At 46.2% G+C, this 16,878-nt stretch overlaps 1 pseudogene; it reads right to left on the reverse strand.

The window, feature by feature from the left end:
- Positions 1–7,390: 7,390 nt before the first annotated feature.
- On the reverse strand, positions 7,391–7,522 carry LOC117717428 (small nucleolar RNA SNORA40; annotated as a pseudogene).
- Between the last annotated feature and the right edge of the window lie 9,356 nt (positions 7,523–16,878).

Genomic DNA, 16,878 nt, shown 5'->3' on the forward strand with positions numbered 1-16,878 from the left:
AAAGTTTGTTGAAGCTTCTGTTCTCTTCAACAAAATAGGGATGATACATTATGGCGTCTGCCCCATAAGGTTGCTATGAACATTAGATAAACTAGTCTACGCAGTGTACTTAGGAACGTGCTTAAAATGAAGTAAACTTCGTATTAAATCCAAAGTAACCCACTGCACAACTGGAATGATAAGACACGCATTCAAAACAACCAACAGTACAGAGCCAGGCGCAGTGGGGCCGAGTAACCTCAGTATTTGGGAGACTGACATGAGAGGGTCGTAAGGGGTCATAAGTTCAAAGCCATCCTGGGCTGAGGTAAAACCCTGTCTCAGAACAAGAGGGGTGTGTGTGGACTAACGAGATGCTCTTGCTGCACAGTCATGAAGACCTGCACTTAGATCCCTGAGGTCACGTAAAGAGCCAGGCCAAGGGGGCCATGAATGCAACTTCCTGGTACAGAAAGTTTGAGTTAGGTCCATGTTTCCACTATGATAACTCTCCCTTCCCCTGCCGGCAGAAACACCATTATCCCCAGGCTTTGTCTATGTAGACATGCCTTGGCCTGCCAACCTCAGCCTCTTCACATCTGACTGTACCCCTCCAATCAAGACATTCCATTCACCTTAAGCTAAGGCACCTCCCCAATGAAGACAATTGACCAGAGATAGGAGCTGCAAGGCTACAGGATTTTCCCTTGAGACGTGGTAAAGCTATTCTCTAATAGCCCTGGGGTCCTGGCAAAGTCACCCCACATTCTTCATGGTGGGGGTGGGTGCTGGACTGTATTTTGGAAAGCACCAGTAGGTCTTGGAGCTACCAAGAGGAAGCAAGAGCCTCCTCCCTTTCAGAGCAGGAATGACTTTCAGAACAGAAACCCTTCTCTGGGGCCAGAGCAGTTCTACACCACTGTCCAGCCAACCTGCAGCCACTTCCCTCTCTGGGGATGGAGCTGTGCTCTCAGCTTCAGGGAATTCACCTCATTGGCACTGTTTGCGGTCAAATGGATTCTCCATCCTCTTACTCTTCTGAGTCAGTCAGCTCCTTAGGCAGTCTTCTTTTTAATTCATGTGTATTTCACCCCTCTCTGCTTTCTTCTGTAAATCCCTAGCATCCAGTATTTGACAATCCAGTATTTCTTCCCATCTGGGTATTACTTCCTGCTTTGGCCTAAGCCTGGCAACCCCTGGTCTGTGTAGAGAACAGGGAAGATGGTTGAATCAGCCTGGGTACCTTGCATTTCAGCCCTGGGTTCTTGGCTCTCAGGGTTACAGATGGATGACTGCAGTAGAGCTGAACAACCAGAAGGTTCACCACAGGGGTGAGGGAATAGATTGTATTGTGCTCTGGAATGGTTTGTATATACAGGGAGTGGCACTATTAGAGAGTGTAGCCCTGTTGGGGTAGGTGTGGCCTTGTTGAAGTAGGTGTGTCACTGTGGGTGTGGGTTTTAAGACCCTTGTCTTAGCTGCCTGGAAGCCAGTATTCTCCTAGAAGCCTTCAGATGAAGATATAGAACATTCAGCTCCTCCTGCGCCATACCTGCCTGGATGCTGCCATGCTCCCACCTTGATGATACTGGACTGAACCTCTGAACCTATAAATCAGCCCCAATTAAATGTTGTCCTTTATAAGACTTGCATTGGCCGTGGTGTCTGTTCACAGCAGTAAAACCCTAACTAAGACATCCTCCAAATGTAATCTGGATTACCTCTCCAGGACAGTGTGGCCTCTGGCCCAGTGAGAGCCAGGGAACCTCACTATGTGATCTCTGGGTTCTACTAGGGGAGCCTGAAGACAATGAGCTCTGGAACTGAGCCTGAGTCTGTTCCATTAGCATTACAATTGAGAGCTGTGTTTCTACTCCAGTTTGCCTCAGCCCAATCTCATGCACACTCCTTTCAACTAAACTTTGACTTTGTTCTATAGTAACTATGGGCCAGCGATAGTCATGAGACCTTCCTACTGCCCATCACTGCTGGTTGCACCAGACTGAATGTCTGTGTGTGCTGTGTGTGGATGTGTGCACATGTCTGTGGGGGTGCACGTGCCTCTGCTCCCTGTGTGGAGACTAGAGGAGGATTTTTGTGGAGTCCTGCTCTCACCCTTTGCCTTATCCTCTTGAGACAGGTCCTCTCATTAAACCTGGAAGCTTGCCACTTTTTGACTAGACTAAATGGCTGCCAAGCCTTAGCAAACCTCCTGTTTCTATCCACCAGAGCTGGGGCTATGGGTATTCAGGGTCATACCTGGCTCTATATGGGTGCTGAGGGTCAGGGCATAGGCTGCCATGTTTGTGCAGCAGTCTTAATCTGAGAGCCATCTCCCCTGTTCCCAGGCTGAAACTTTTATGAAATTTACTGTCTCTTGATGTACTCTGTGTGGGAACGAAAGCAATGCAAATCAAGAGGGCCTCTGTGCATGCAAGCACCTTTGGCACAGGGACTATAACCAGAAGGGCAGTGCACCCAGAACAGTTTTAAGTCACTTCTTTGGTGGCTGGTACTAACCTCCCTCTTCTCATGGGGCTTCAGGAACTCTGGTGCACCCTTACTTTGTGTGACTGCAGAGCAGCAGGCTGTCTCCTCAGACACCTACCAGTACAGCTTTCTGAGATGACATGCTTGCTGTGCACAGCTGCAGCCGCTCGCCCCATTTGTCTTCCAGAGTCTTTGGGCTGCTGGGAAGCCACCAGTCTCTGGTGTCTATGCCTACTAAGACTCCCTGCTGCACTCCCGGAAGCTGCTGTCTGCAGTCACAGTCAACCCTCTGTCTCTGTAGGTTTCTCCTTCAGCACTGTTTTTAAAGCTGGGAATAACCTCTTTAGCTTCCCTCTCTAGCTTCCCCTTGGAGGGCTTTTCTTTCCCATCAGCTCACGTCCCTCCCAGCCTTGAGCCGCCCACACATGGCCCTTGTGAGATGCCCTCAGCTGCCTAGGACACTTCCATTTCCGTTGCTTAGCAATGTAGATCTGAACTTTGCCTGCCCGTGGAATGGAAATTTTCTTCAGTTTGTTATGGCCTTGAAGAGGCAGGAAGGAGGACATAAGGACCAAGTGGGTGTTTGTTTTGGTTTTATTTTGGGGAGGAGAGCTGTGTGTGTCATACACATACCTCACAGTGATCCCAGAAAAGTATTATTCACCCTATTTTACAGATTAGAAAACAGAGATCAACTAACTTGAACAAAATCTCTAAACTAGATGACAGAGATGCAAGATGCTAATATCCGCTTAGTGTAAAAGTTAATGAGAAAAATTTAACATTTCAGTTCTTAAAAAGAAAAAAAGAAAAGAGAACGCTACACAGAGCACCCTGCAATGAGCAGAATGACTTGGGGGAAGTCAGGAGCCTCTTTGGGCTACACTTCAAATATCTTCGAATCAGGAAAGTATTCTAGAGAGTCCTACCAATTCTGTTCTGTGCCAGGTTAGAGAAAAAAAGACTTAAAACAAAAAGACAAGCATACCTGCCTTCTGCCCAATCCAAACATCTTCAGAACCCAAATTATACAACCAGGCAATAAATGGGGAGGTGCAGAGAGGAACCACTGAGAGTGACATTCCTTTTTCTGTTGGGCAGCAGCTCTCCTGACCAGGCAAAGGAGGGCCGGCCTGACTGCACTCCCGTGTAGCTCCCGTACTCCCCGGGGCTGCCAGTGCTCCAGCAAGAGCCTGTGCTTAGTATGTGTTGTCCCAGCTCCGGCTCTGCCAAGCAGGCTGGACTTGCATGGCCTCCCTTACATGCTAGATCTGTGTAGGGAAAATAAGATATTTATGGAAAGTAAGACAATCTGTACAACAATAAGAAATTATAGGGACCATAAACTGGGAGGCCACTGCCTAACGTCAATTCCTGTGCAATTTGTGCTTAGACAGTCAAAGATCTCTGAACACTTGCATACATATGTGTATACTTATATAACACACACACACACACACACACACACACACACACACACACACATGCATGTATGTAATCCTAGGGATTTGTAAAGTTTTTCACCAGCCCTAGGAAATTACATTCACAAGTTCTAATTCCAAGAGCACTCCCAGCATCGTAGGGCCAGGCTAGATTTGTAAATAGCTGTGAACTAGGTTCTGACCTCCTAACACAGACCAGATGAAGAAGACTCCAGAGAAGCTGGGTAATGAGGGCTGCTAAAGCCTGCTTTCTTCACCATCAGAGGTCCCCTCCCTTACTGAGGGACCCCATCCTAGACACCAAAAAAGGGCAAGTGAAGTTGAAAGCTTTTATGTCTGAAGCCATGCCCAGTTCCTCATCTTCAGATCAAGAACCACTGTGGACTGGTTACAGCTCAGGTCAAGTTTTCTTTGGCACCCTGCATCCTACCACTTACCCTCTGTTCCCATTCCAAACCTCCTCCTCCGGCAGCCAGCCAAGCAGCTCTGTTCAACTCAACAAAACTTAGAGGGCACTGTGCAGCGTGGCACTGTACTCAGAGAGACAGTCATCCTGGTAACATGTCTGTTGCAAGCTCTCTGACCTTGGGCTTCCAGAGGGACTGTGTTCTTGCTCCATTTTATAGAAATAGTGCAAGAAAATGATGATGGGGCTATCTTGCACGGCTGAAATGATGCTAGGACAGTCAAGGACCCGCATGTCTGTCCAACTCAGGTTGTTTATTTATTTGTTATTATTTAAGACAGGGATGTCCTGTGCAGCCTAGGCTGGTCTGTTGGTGCTCCTGCCTCAACTTTCTGAGTTCTGGGGTTATAGGAAAGTATCGCCACAGCCTGTATTTTTAAAGGCAGGTGTCTTCTGGGGCTGTGGGCATGCATTGCACAGCCTGCAGTTTTGAAGGCAGGCATGCTTCATTTTACTTTGTACTTTACTTTCTGAGATGGGGAGGGGGCCTTCAGCAGTGATCACAGTTCTAGGTGACTTTTTCAGTCACACAAGCTCTCTCTGTCTACGGCTTTGGTTCCTACACTTGAGTTACTAACTATCAGCTGTAATCTGAAAATGCTAAAGGACAAATTTCAGAAGTAAATATTTTTAACTTGTATTATAGTATAATCGTGTTATTTTATTTCTATGTATTGCTATTAATAGTTTATTGTATCTAATTGATAGATTAAGCTTTACCATAGACATGTATATGTTGGAAAAAGCAGTATTTACAGGTCTTAGTATTATCTGGCCGTTGGCATCTTCTAGGGATCCTAGACAAGATAGGGCTAGTGCAGTCCCAATTGTATCTGATGATAGTAACTTAATTTCTATTTTTGTTAACATCTAGTTTGTAAGGGACTGTGGAGATATTGGGGGCTGAGCATTCTGGAAGCTCTTGGCTGAGCCAGGCAGCTGGACTTGTGGAAGGACACAGGCCCATGTCTTTATGTAGGACTCAGTCCGTTAGAGTTAGAGCCAGGGACACCAAGGAGGTCAGGAACACAAGAACTCGTAAAGGCATAAACCACAAGGCACAGAATTAAATGGGTAAGATAAGGAAAGGAGAAAATATTTGCTAGGCCTTGGTTGGTGGAACACCTCACTCCACAGACTATGTACACTTTATTTAATCATAACAACCCGGAGAACTGGACATTGTTACCTCAATGTTCAGATGAGCAGAAGGTGTCAAAATGCAGCCTATGCAGCAGAGCCTGGCCAAAGGTGAGGCACCAGCCATGGCTCCTCCCAGCCCATCCTCCCAACCCATCCTCCCTCCCAGCCAATCCTCTAGTCCATCCTCCCAGTCCATCCTCCCAGCCAATCCTCCAGACCATCCTCCAGACCATCCTCCCAGACCATCCTCCAGACCATCTTCCCAGACCATCCTCCTATTCCATCCTCCCAGCCCATCCTCCAGCCCATCCTCCAGCCTATCCTCCAGCCCATCCTCCCAGCCCATCCTCCCAGCCCAACCTCCCAGCGTTGGTCTCCAGGCCAGTAAGCACTCTTTTTCTTTTACCTCAGCTTTCCAGTTACTACCTTGACAATTAAAAAAAAAAAAAAAAAAACCCAACAACTCTTATGAAATGGATTATATCTGCACATGAGTATACACTTACCATGCATATTACTGAAAGAAATAAATACCTTTGGACCGATCTTCCACCAGCTGAAGGGACAGAATGCTTTAACTGAAGCCCCTGGCTACCTCCCTTGTCTCAATCTTCACCTTTTCTACCCTCAGAGGTAACTATAGTGTTGAAATGTGTGCCCTGGATACTTTACCCTTGAATGTCTGTTGTCTTTGAATAAGAAAGGTCCCCACAGACTCACATATTTGAATGCTTAGTCATCAGGGACTGGACCTGTTTGAAAGGATTACAAGGATTAGGAGGTGTGGCCTTGCTGGAGGAAGTGTGTCACTGGGGGTGGGCTTTGAGGTTTCAAAAGCCCATGCCAGGCCCAGGCCCAGTCTCTCTCTGCTTGCAGATCAGGATGTAGCTCTCAGCTCCAGTGCTGAGTGAGCCACCATACTCTCTGTCATGATGACAGTGGACTAATCCTCTGAAACTGTAGGCCAGCCCCAGTTAAGTGCGTTACTTTATAAAAGCTGCTGTGGTCATGGTGTCTCTTCACAGCAATAGAACAGTGTCTAAGACACCTGTGAGGAATGGCCTCAGTCATGCCGTACCCTCAGCTCTCCAACCTTTTAATGTTTCTCAGACTTCCCCGTAATTATTTCACTGACATTTTAATCCCATGAGTTTTTGTACCATACCTATCTCTGTGCTTTATATATGAGAATAAAATTGTTTTATCCTTCCAGAACTGGGGTTTTTTTGTGGTTTGTGGATACTACTGCTGTTATTATGAGTGGATAATATAGTCCAACTTATTTTATAGGACCCACTTAGTAAACATTTCTCATGGGCAGGTGAAGGTTCTTGTCACCAATCTGACAACATGAGAAACCAATGACTTCCTCAAATTGTCCTTTCAGCTCTGTATACATGCCACACCACACACCCTGGACAACAAAGAAACAAACAAACAAACAAGCATAGGTTCAAAATTGTTTGGAATTTGCCACATCACCTCTCTCTCTCTCTGTCTCTACATCTATATCTATATCATTTATGCTTCTTTGTCCTCTTTCTTCTTTGTAGAGATCCATTTTATTTTTCTATGTTTAAGAAAACTAGATTTCCAGGACCACTCCTTGAAACCCTACTAACTCCTATAAGCCACTATCTCCTACAGCCACCACCCCTAAAGCCACCACTGCCTATAGCCACCACCCCTTATAGCCACCACCCCCTAAAGCCACCACCCCCTATAGTCACCTCTAGTGCCTCCTCTGCCATGTGTGTACAGGGGTGCTCTGTTCTGCCTTCTCCCTTCTGTTCTATTGTGTGCTACTTCATCCCTGCACTAATAACAAAGTTATCATTTCTATTGCTAAATGCATTTCTTTCTTTGTGGTAGTATTCCTTCTTTTATCTACCAAAACACAGACAGAACAATGAATCCTGGGTTACAAAAGAGTATTTGTTTAGCACCTGCCTTTTAAGTCTTTGTCCACCAGCTCAACAACAACAAAAACCACCCAGATGCTACTAGTAATGAGTCTTGATACTTGGTAAGCTAAGCCTCTTCTTTAGAACCATCGTGTCTATCTTCTGCTCTTGGCTGTTTCCTGACAGTTTTTGTCATGGTTAGTCAGATTCCAAAAGAGAACATCATGTGTAAGCAGCAAGGGCAGGGGAAGGCAGCGGCCGACAGAGCGGTGATAGGGAGGCTACGTGTGGCAGAGCATGTGGCAGAAACCCTGCATGGCTGAAGACCAAAGATCAAGGGCTGGGGGGCCAGAATATGGCAGCTGTTTAGAGAGACATTCACCCAGTGTCTAAGCATGAGGCTGTCTCCATGTGTCAGTGACTCTGGATGTCACTGAACCTCTGGTTGGGAGATTTGTTAAAAACTAGAACCTCTCACTCTGAAAGAGCTGGAGCCAAATAACTTAACTGTTGAACTTAGCTCTGGGCTAAGAAGATGAGTGAAAAAGGAAAAACAAGACCAGAATTTGGGGTTCAGAGTCATTGTGATCAATTATCCCTGCAAAGGGACAAACCTAGTTGGATCAATAACTTTCTAAGAGGCTCTAGTATCAACCCATGCCACTGGTATATATTTTGTTTATTTAAGCGAATGGTTATTGAGCATTTACTATGAAGCTGCCTCTCTCCTAAGCATGTTTCAGATATAACTGACTTAGGGACCCCTCAAAATCCAAATTGACTCCAAGTATGAGTTCAATCAATGACTGAGAAGTTGGCATTTTCCTCTGAGGAAGAGGTGGCTGAGAAAAGGGAGAGAATTCCCTTTACGTACAGAGGTCTGACAATCAGTCCTCAAACTGGGTTTTGGAACTTTTTCCTAATGGATCTTACTTATTTAACCCAAATGGAAAAGATGCAAACCAGGGGTTATCAGATTGTACCATGGAAAACAAGGGCAAACAAGATGCTGACTATATCCTCTGTGAACACAGGCAAAAAGGAGGAGCAGGAAGACGGGTATCTACCCTCCACACCTAGGGTACCCATTATGTGCTCTGCCGAGGCCGCATGAACAAAGGTTTAGCCCCCTGCTCTGGACCAGGAAGTCCTTGGTGTCAGACGCCAAGTATTGGCATCAGGATTTTCCAACAAGGAAAGCAGACGCCTGAAATCCTTTGTGGAGCAAGACAGGTTATAAATAGGCCTATAAATTTTTGTAAGCAGAAGGCAACAGGCTCAGCAGAGCTGCTCTCCCCCTGTGCTTCTCCCTGCGCGTCTTGCCTATCACATCTCTGCTGCCAGGCAGAGCCATCTGCCTACTAGCCAATCCGCTGCTCCAGGGAGCAGCCAGGGTGGAAACTGGCTTCTATGACAACCTCGGGTTGTGACCTTGCTTGTGGAGAAGAGTATATCTCCCTAACTTACCTCTGGCTAATTGGGCAGGAAGTAAATAGACAGAATGCAGTGTATCCTCTCTAACTGGCTGGCTACAGAATGAATCCATCCCTTGCAAAGGCAGCCTTGGCTTAGCAACAGACTAGGGAGAAAGGCTGTATGCTGAGACCTGCTTGGGGGTGTCTGTATGTTCAGGAGCAGGGGTGGGGCCTTTCGTCTCTTCTAGCAGATGCAGAGGCGTCTGGGCCTACAGATGTAGAATTATTTAGGACATTGAATCGCAGATTTTGCTGGGCTCAGACCCACCTGGAAGCTCATTAAAGCACAGGTTTCCAAAGGTCACTCCCAGTGTTTCTGATCTGCTAGAACTAAGGTAGAGCCTAAGGACTTACATTTCCCGTAAGCCCCCGGAAACACTGGGCTTGCCAGTTTGAGGTTGCTTTGAAAACCTTTAGTTTGGCTCAACTTCATGATTCTCATAAACAAGGAAAACAAACCCCCAACAGTTAATAAAAAGACTTGTCTAGAAATCTCAAACTGGTGACTGGCTTCAGCCAGAGCAGCCCAGAGATCTCTGGACTCTCGGTTTGGTATTTCCTCTACCACCTCAGGCTGGCAGAAGACCAGAATTAAAATAGCGAGATGCTACTTTAGTTGTAAATATATTGCCCTTTATGACCAAGGATGGCCAGCCTCATACACTGGCTCTTCTTCCTCACAGGCTCTATGGGCTCAGCACACAAATAGCCCACTCTGGTTCATCATCCACTATCCAGCAGGGCGGGGAGTCAGACAGTTGCCATAGCTGGTGTCTGTGTCTAAGAACTTTGCATCTGTTTTACTGCCCTGCTATCTTTGTTAGTCAGTGAACCTGAGATCTGAGGGCTCTTGCGCTGACCACTGAGTATGCTGACCAGCTCTGAGATATGACTCTTTCTACAACCTTCATGGGCTTTGGCCTTGGTGCCTGATGTTTTGCTTTATTGCTCCACTTCTCTTGAAGCTAGAATTCTACTCTGAATGGTCACCTATGTGTGGGTGTGGTGTGGTGTGGTGTGGTGTGGTGCTGGTGCCGGTGAACTCCTCTCTTGGTCTCATTCCTGGGCTGGAACATTCACCTATACTCAAACCTGATAACTATGCCCCACTTTTGGCAAGTAGACTTCTACATGCTATCCATCTACCCAGAGGACTCTGAGCCTCTAACTGCCTCTTAATTCTCCTAGGCTATGCTTTGCCAACCAAACTGGAAAACTCAGATTCAACTTGGCATGAAATCTAAGATGACACTGGCCTTAAGCTGCCCACCTGCCTGTTCCTTCCAGGACTGACTTCTGCAGTGGCACGGTCCCCAGCCACATCACACCCTCACTACATTTCTTCATTTCTTTGTGCCCAGGAGATCTGGCACAAAGGATTCCTCTAGAGAGCAAGTCTTCAAGTGATCCTTCTCAGTATGGAAAAAGAGTAAAAGGGTCTATTGGCAGCCACGCCCTGCCTGGCTCCCTAGGTTTGGAAGACAATGGTCGGAAGAGGACAGAGATGGTTAATCCATTCTAGATTAATAGTTGGCTGGATGGCAAGATGGCCCAGCAGATAAAAACAACCACCCTGAAACCTGAGGATCTGAGTTCAGTCCTATGGTGGAAGGGAGAACCAACTTCAGAAAGTTTTCCCTGCCTTCCATGTATGCACTCCGGCATGTATACACCCACAGTCATTTACACCACACACACACACACACACACACACACACACACACACACACGAACAATAAGTAAAAATGTAAAGAACAAACGGGGTGGTGGCTGGAGGAGATGAAGAACATACAAGAGTCCTGGGATGTTCTGAGTAGTCAGAGTGGTGCAGAGGTGAGGAAGCAACACAGAGATTCCTTTCATGAAGTAGACAGAGGACTTCCCCTGCTCAGTTTGTCTGTGGTGAGACAGTTTCACTGCCCCTTACTCCAAATATCGGTATTTGTGTGCACCTGTTGAGGTGGTGACACATACAGAAGTTGATGGGCTCCATTCACATCTGCTGTGTGTAGCTCAAGTTGCATCTCAGTTCTGGTCTGTCACGTGCTGCCAGGTGGTGAACATGGGAAGAGTGGGCAGTGCTTAATAGTGGTGCTGGGAGACATGGGACGGGAGCACTGTGAGGGACACAGGCCAGGACGGGAACATGCCTGTTTGCAAAACATTCTGGAAGTGTCTAAATGACTCTAAGGGGCCGGTGCTGGTGGTTCTGCCATCCACTATCACTCTGGCCATTTGAGAACTGGCCTGATCTGAGACATGGTAGATTCTCTTCAACTTGGACTCAGTTACATTGGAATCTGTTCTCCTGATGAGAGAGTTCAGAGAAACTATCCTTATCAATGAAGAAATAAATACAGGGTAGAAAGAAGGTGGTAGGGAGAAGGCAGGGCTTTGCAGAGGAGCAGTTCAATCCTGTTCACATACCATCAAAGTGGTGGCCATGGTCCTAGAAAAGAAACTGTAAAAATATATTGTTTTCAGGGATTTATGATTTTGAAAAAGAAAAAAAATGAACCTCAGTCCTTTTGACAGATTTAGGGACAATTCCAAATACCTTCCCAGCTCCTTCCCCTCCCCCAAGACTTTATGCCATCGTTTCTTCCAAGCAGACTTTGCATTGTGCAGAGACGGTGTGGAAAGACAGGTTGCCACTTGTGAGAGGCTTCCCAAAGTGTTGCAGAGGGGGATTACTTTCTCTATCCTTTCCAAGCAAGTGTGAGTTGTCAGGGCTGGCTGGCTGGTTGGCATATCGTGATGGGAATACAAAGGAACCGGGAGAGGCCTCCTGCCAAACCCATTCCCCTTCTTTCTTTGTCTCTGGGCCAAGAGCTGCTGGAAAGTGTCTCTCAGAGCACACCTTGGTCCTTTCTCCGAGAAAGTCAAACTTGGAAGTGACTAGCAGGTCTAATTGTACCTCTGTTGGAATCCAGATTCTGAAAGGAGTTGAAGAGCTGTCTGGAGGCCTGTTTGCACAGTGCTTGATGGATCGAATCCAAGCCTCACATGGACCCAAGAAGCTGTCAGGGTGCCTGGGCAATGCAGAGCTCATCTGGACAATTCATTCCAGATGGTTTGCCTGCCTTCTTTGGATTTGGGGCCAGTTGGAGCTCCCGGGCGCTCTCCCAAGGTAGCCTCCCAGAGGGCTCAGGGCAACCGTCCAGATGGGAGGGACCAGACTAGGGATCACTGTGGCCAGCTTAGAACTAGAGGGAAGGGCCTCCTCCTTTGTGCTGAGCATCTGGATATCATTTTTTGAGCTTTTAAAAACACTAACTCTTCTCTGCTACATGTAGCCAATTCTTTTCTTTTCTCTCTTTCTTTCAAGCACTTAGGGGACAGTTTCAGGCAGAGTGGTTGCACTCAAATTGGTTCAAACAATTTGGAACTATATGATATGGTGAAGCTCTGAGAAGGGGCTCTGTAACTCTCTACTGGACAGCTAATCATCCCCTCCCAATCTCCAGGCTTTATCCTCTAGCAACGAGGCTGCCAACTGCAGAGACTCCAGGGCAATGCTAAGACTTTGTAATATATTTTCCTGTTTGGGCAGAGGTGGAAGATTTACTTTCCTGTCAAAGGCTCACCGATCAGGTGATAGCAAATGAGCATGTGGAAGAACACAGGTACAGGAAGAGTAGATGGCAGAGTGAAGAGAAGGAACAGATCAGCAAGCCTCCTGGATAACAGTGCCTTTGGTTCTGCGTTTCCTCTGACTGTGGTAGAGTCTGTGAATCTGCACTGTGAAGTGTAGATCCATTTGCCTAAGGTCTGGTTACAACCACTTGGCTGCCTAGTACTGAACTCAGCCAACAGCAGCTCCTCTAAGCCCCCCTGTGTGGGCGAAGCAGGAAGATCTGTCCTGTGGACCATGGTGGAATAGGGCAGAAACCCTCCCTGCTCCTAGTAACTAAATCCTGCCTTATGGGTCCTATCTTTCTAGAAAATGGACAATCACAGAGCAACATCTTCTAGGCAGTTTCAAAGAAAGGAGTCTATAAATATGGGTGAACCAGGAACAAAATACGGGAGTCATCTGGAAAGAGAAAAGGTGTTAAGGGAAATACCTTTTCTGATCTGACGGCCAAATACAAGCCAAACCCAGCCATACATGTACTGAAACAGCCTATTTTCTACTGTGTTCCCTCTGAACTGTGCTTTTGTGCAATGATATTGGACACATCTTGAAAAGATGCATAATAGAGATTTAAAATTTATCCATCTAATTACTCTCCCAAGGTTGACACGTTGAAGGATGGAGAAGTCGTATACATGTGGTAGCTGCCCCTTCCAACATTTTGCTTCTAGGGTCTCAGTTATTCATAATCAGCCTGAAAGTATTAAATGGGAAATCCCAGAAATGCTGTTTTACATTCTGGATTGTTCTAAGCAGGGTGATAAAATATGTTGCCAACTCCACCTATTCCAGAATATGAATTATTGCTGTACCTGACATATCCTTGTTGCATATACTCCCTGGTCCCTAGTCACTTAGCAGCTGTCTTGGTCATATGACTAACCACTAAAGTGGAAACTTAAAGGTTCTTTGGAAAGTCGGTTGAATGGTGTTTTGCTGGGTCAAACACATGAAGGAACATTTTGTTTAAGTGAACAAGGTGTGAAAGGCTAAGGCAGACTTGTGAAGGAACATTTTACTGAAGCAGACACAGGAGAGAGGATGTTCCGCTAAAGCAAGCACATGAAAGGACATGTGATGAAGGAGTCTTTGCTAACAACATGCATGTATTGGTTTACCTTGCGCTGTGTTGTTGAGCTTTGTTTGTTGGGACACCATAGAGAGAAACGCACCAAAATATTTCCAGTGGTGTGCTGCAGTTTCTTGCTGCTTCCGTGGACTTGGGCTGATTGGATGCACATGCTGAGGCAAGGCACATGAAGTTTGGAGGGTATAAATAGGACTTGATGGAGAGTCAGAGACAGAGCTTGGCTTGCTGGTACAGATAGCTATGCAACACTTGTGAGTCTCTGTCTTTGTTGATCTTTGCTTTTCTGAGAGAGGCATAGCCAGGAACTTCTGACGTCCTTCCTGCTGACTCCAGCCCAGGCTGAGGCCTGGCTGTCTCTGTTAGGTAGTGCCACCACTGCTGATTCCTGTTTGCTATCCTGACTCTACTGAACTGGACTGCTAGTGTATCTGTGAAGTGTTTGTGAGTGGATGATTGGCGGGTGCCAATGATGTGTTAACCTGTGAACTGAACTGCTGATTTCCAGACAACACAGACTGGAGTTGCTCCAAAAAACCTTTCTAAGTAGGTCTAATTCTCCTGTACCCTTCCTTTCCCGCTTTCTCTGGTAGGTGGTAGGCTACAAGGGAGGAGAAAGCATTTAACAACCATAATTAAAAATAGGTTTGAAAAAAGTAAAGTTACAAACCACTGCCATATACAGTGCTCATCCAGGGTTGAGTACTTACTCCCTTCATTTTTAAGTTTCCACTGGGGATCTTGGAACACATACCCCAAAGATAAAGGTAGACATCCATGTGTCTCTAAGCCTTATAAACAACAAATGATCAAAAGAGTATGTTTCCTACCTGAGTATGGTGGTGTATACGTGTACTCACAACAAACAAGAAGCTGAAAGAGGAGAATTGTAAGTTTGAGGCTGGCCTGGGCTGCATGGTGAGACTTGTCTCAAGAACAAAACAAAAACATGCTTCCTAAAACCGTATCCTAGTCAATGTTGAGAGCAAATAATAATATTTAGTGCATATATGTATGTATGCAGTACATACATCATTATATAAAAATAGCTCATAAATAAACAAATGCATGTATCTACTGCAAACATGCAATGACATACTCCTAGACAGTATATATACATGTCTTGCTAATTCTGTAATCTATGTGTGCAAAAGTCACAAGAAAGCGTGGATACTCTTATTACTCAAGGGACCTAACTATTACCCGGGTCTTCCTGGATGCCTCAACATGCAAATCTACAATCTTGAGGCTCAGACCATCACCTGTTTTTTGGAGACTTTCCTAGGCTTCCCAACAACTCCGTCAATCACTGTTGTAGTCAACCCTGATCCCACCAAAGCTGCCATGATGTGAAACACCAGTCAATTTAGAGTTCAGAGTTCAACACTGAACTCCGTCCTTATCTGCTTGCAGTCAGAAACTAGGCCTAAGTTCCTTTACTGTGAGAGAGCATTGACAGACTCTCACATACCATAAACAGTACTTTCCTGAAACACATCATTGGCACCCGCCAATCATCTGAAATAATGTTGTGGCAAGCACACAAGGACATAACAGGTATTTTCCCCCTCCAGATTTAAAGGAAGGAGTTCTGGTATTATTTGGCAGAGCAGGAGACCTTATATGGCAAATAATTTTCCCGAGCTGATGTCCCTTTTGTCACTCAGATGTTTTCAAGGGACTCAGACAAATGCTCTCTTTCTTTCCACCTGCTCAGGAATGGAGGGAGGAGTTCAAGATCCCCATGTACCAGAGATCACCACCAAATCCTCTGGCCTACCGAGCAGAGGCAGTAGGAATCTACAGTGTAGAAAGTACATCTCTGCCCAGCTCCACATCCCATAGCCCCATCTTCCCCAGTGTCCCATGAGCTCTACCTTAGATAAAGAGTCAAGTGTTTGCTTACAAAGATGTTTGGGTCCATACTCAGGACAGAAAGTGGAGTCCTGCAGGCTCTGCATCCCAGGGCTTTGACCAACATTTCCTGGGACAACTCACTGTGCTAGAAGTAACAGGCTCATTTTATCACTGAGCTGATAAATGCTGTGACTTTGATGAGGAGTATCAAAAAAAAAAAAAAAAATCCCTAGAAGTTTGGTACTAATCCTGGGGCTTTGGGGACAGTGCCATATTGATGAATCTGCCCACCTAGTAGCTTGTTTTTATCCACAGACGATAAATACTAAAAGAAGCCACAGCCTCTGGGACCTGGACACAAGATGTCTCAGCAGGCATCTAGCCTGACTTGAGTAGGCAAGGGAGACATTGCTAAGCCAACTCTCATGTAGGAAACACAGGGCTATTCTGGTAGAATCCTCTCTGGAATCTAAGAGCAGAGGAAATGGGTTGAAAAGAGCTTGCTCATTTCACTCCGGAAGCTGTGGCGGAGGCACGCCCTTCCTGCCTGGAGACTAAATGCCAAAGTCATTTGGCTCCAGGTAAGTTACTGGCATAGAAAGGAGTACTTCTGTTCAGCACCCTTCATGGAGCAGAGGGATCTGCTGCCCAGCCAGCTGCTGCCCTGCAGACACACCACAAGGCTTTGAGGATCTGAGGATGTCCCTGGGGTTCAGATCTCATCCACTTTCCTTGCTGGAGGCGTCTACCCATGGCTTCTCTTAGGATACCACATTGAGCCTTCCATTGGATCCTAAACTGCGGTTCCTATACTATCTGCTTGCATGCCTCCATTTCAGAGGCTGGCAGCTGCATGCTCAACCCAGGTGATCAGAGTGTGAACCTCCCCCAGGCTTCTCTGCCCTGTCCTAAAGCACTAAATTACTGAGAACTAGAGGAAGATGCCCCTGTCTGCTGCTATCAAGGGTATTCAGCTTAACTGTACTCCATAGCTGCTCCCAGTAGGAGAAGAGCAGAGCCAGTTTCCCGTTGCCTTTCCTTCTTATTGCTCACTGTGTCCTTGTGACTCTTAGGACCATGTAGACATAGTCAAGTTTCCTCCATGAGACAGTTGAAGACAATGTAGCCTCCTGTAGAGTGAAAAATTATAAAGGCCATTTTATGAAATATGTAGACTTTTTCTTTACCCTTAGACCTGGGCAGAAAAATGCAAGTTCTAGAAAGCGGAACTGAATGTAAGATTTTCACTACCCCAGGACACATTCTAGGTGAAGGACACTGCCCCTGAATCAAGCCTCAAGCAGTAGGCCCACCTATGGGTGGGAGAGGCCCAAGGCAGGAAGACACATTCCTGACTATAGATAAAGATGCTGCCACCTAGGTGGGGCTATAGCCGGA

The sequence above is a fragment of the Arvicanthis niloticus genome, chromosome 11 (assembly GCF_011762505.2).
Source record: "Arvicanthis niloticus isolate mArvNil1 chromosome 11, mArvNil1.pat.X, whole genome shotgun sequence".
Lineage (NCBI taxonomy): Eukaryota > Metazoa > Chordata > Mammalia > Rodentia > Muridae > Arvicanthis > Arvicanthis niloticus.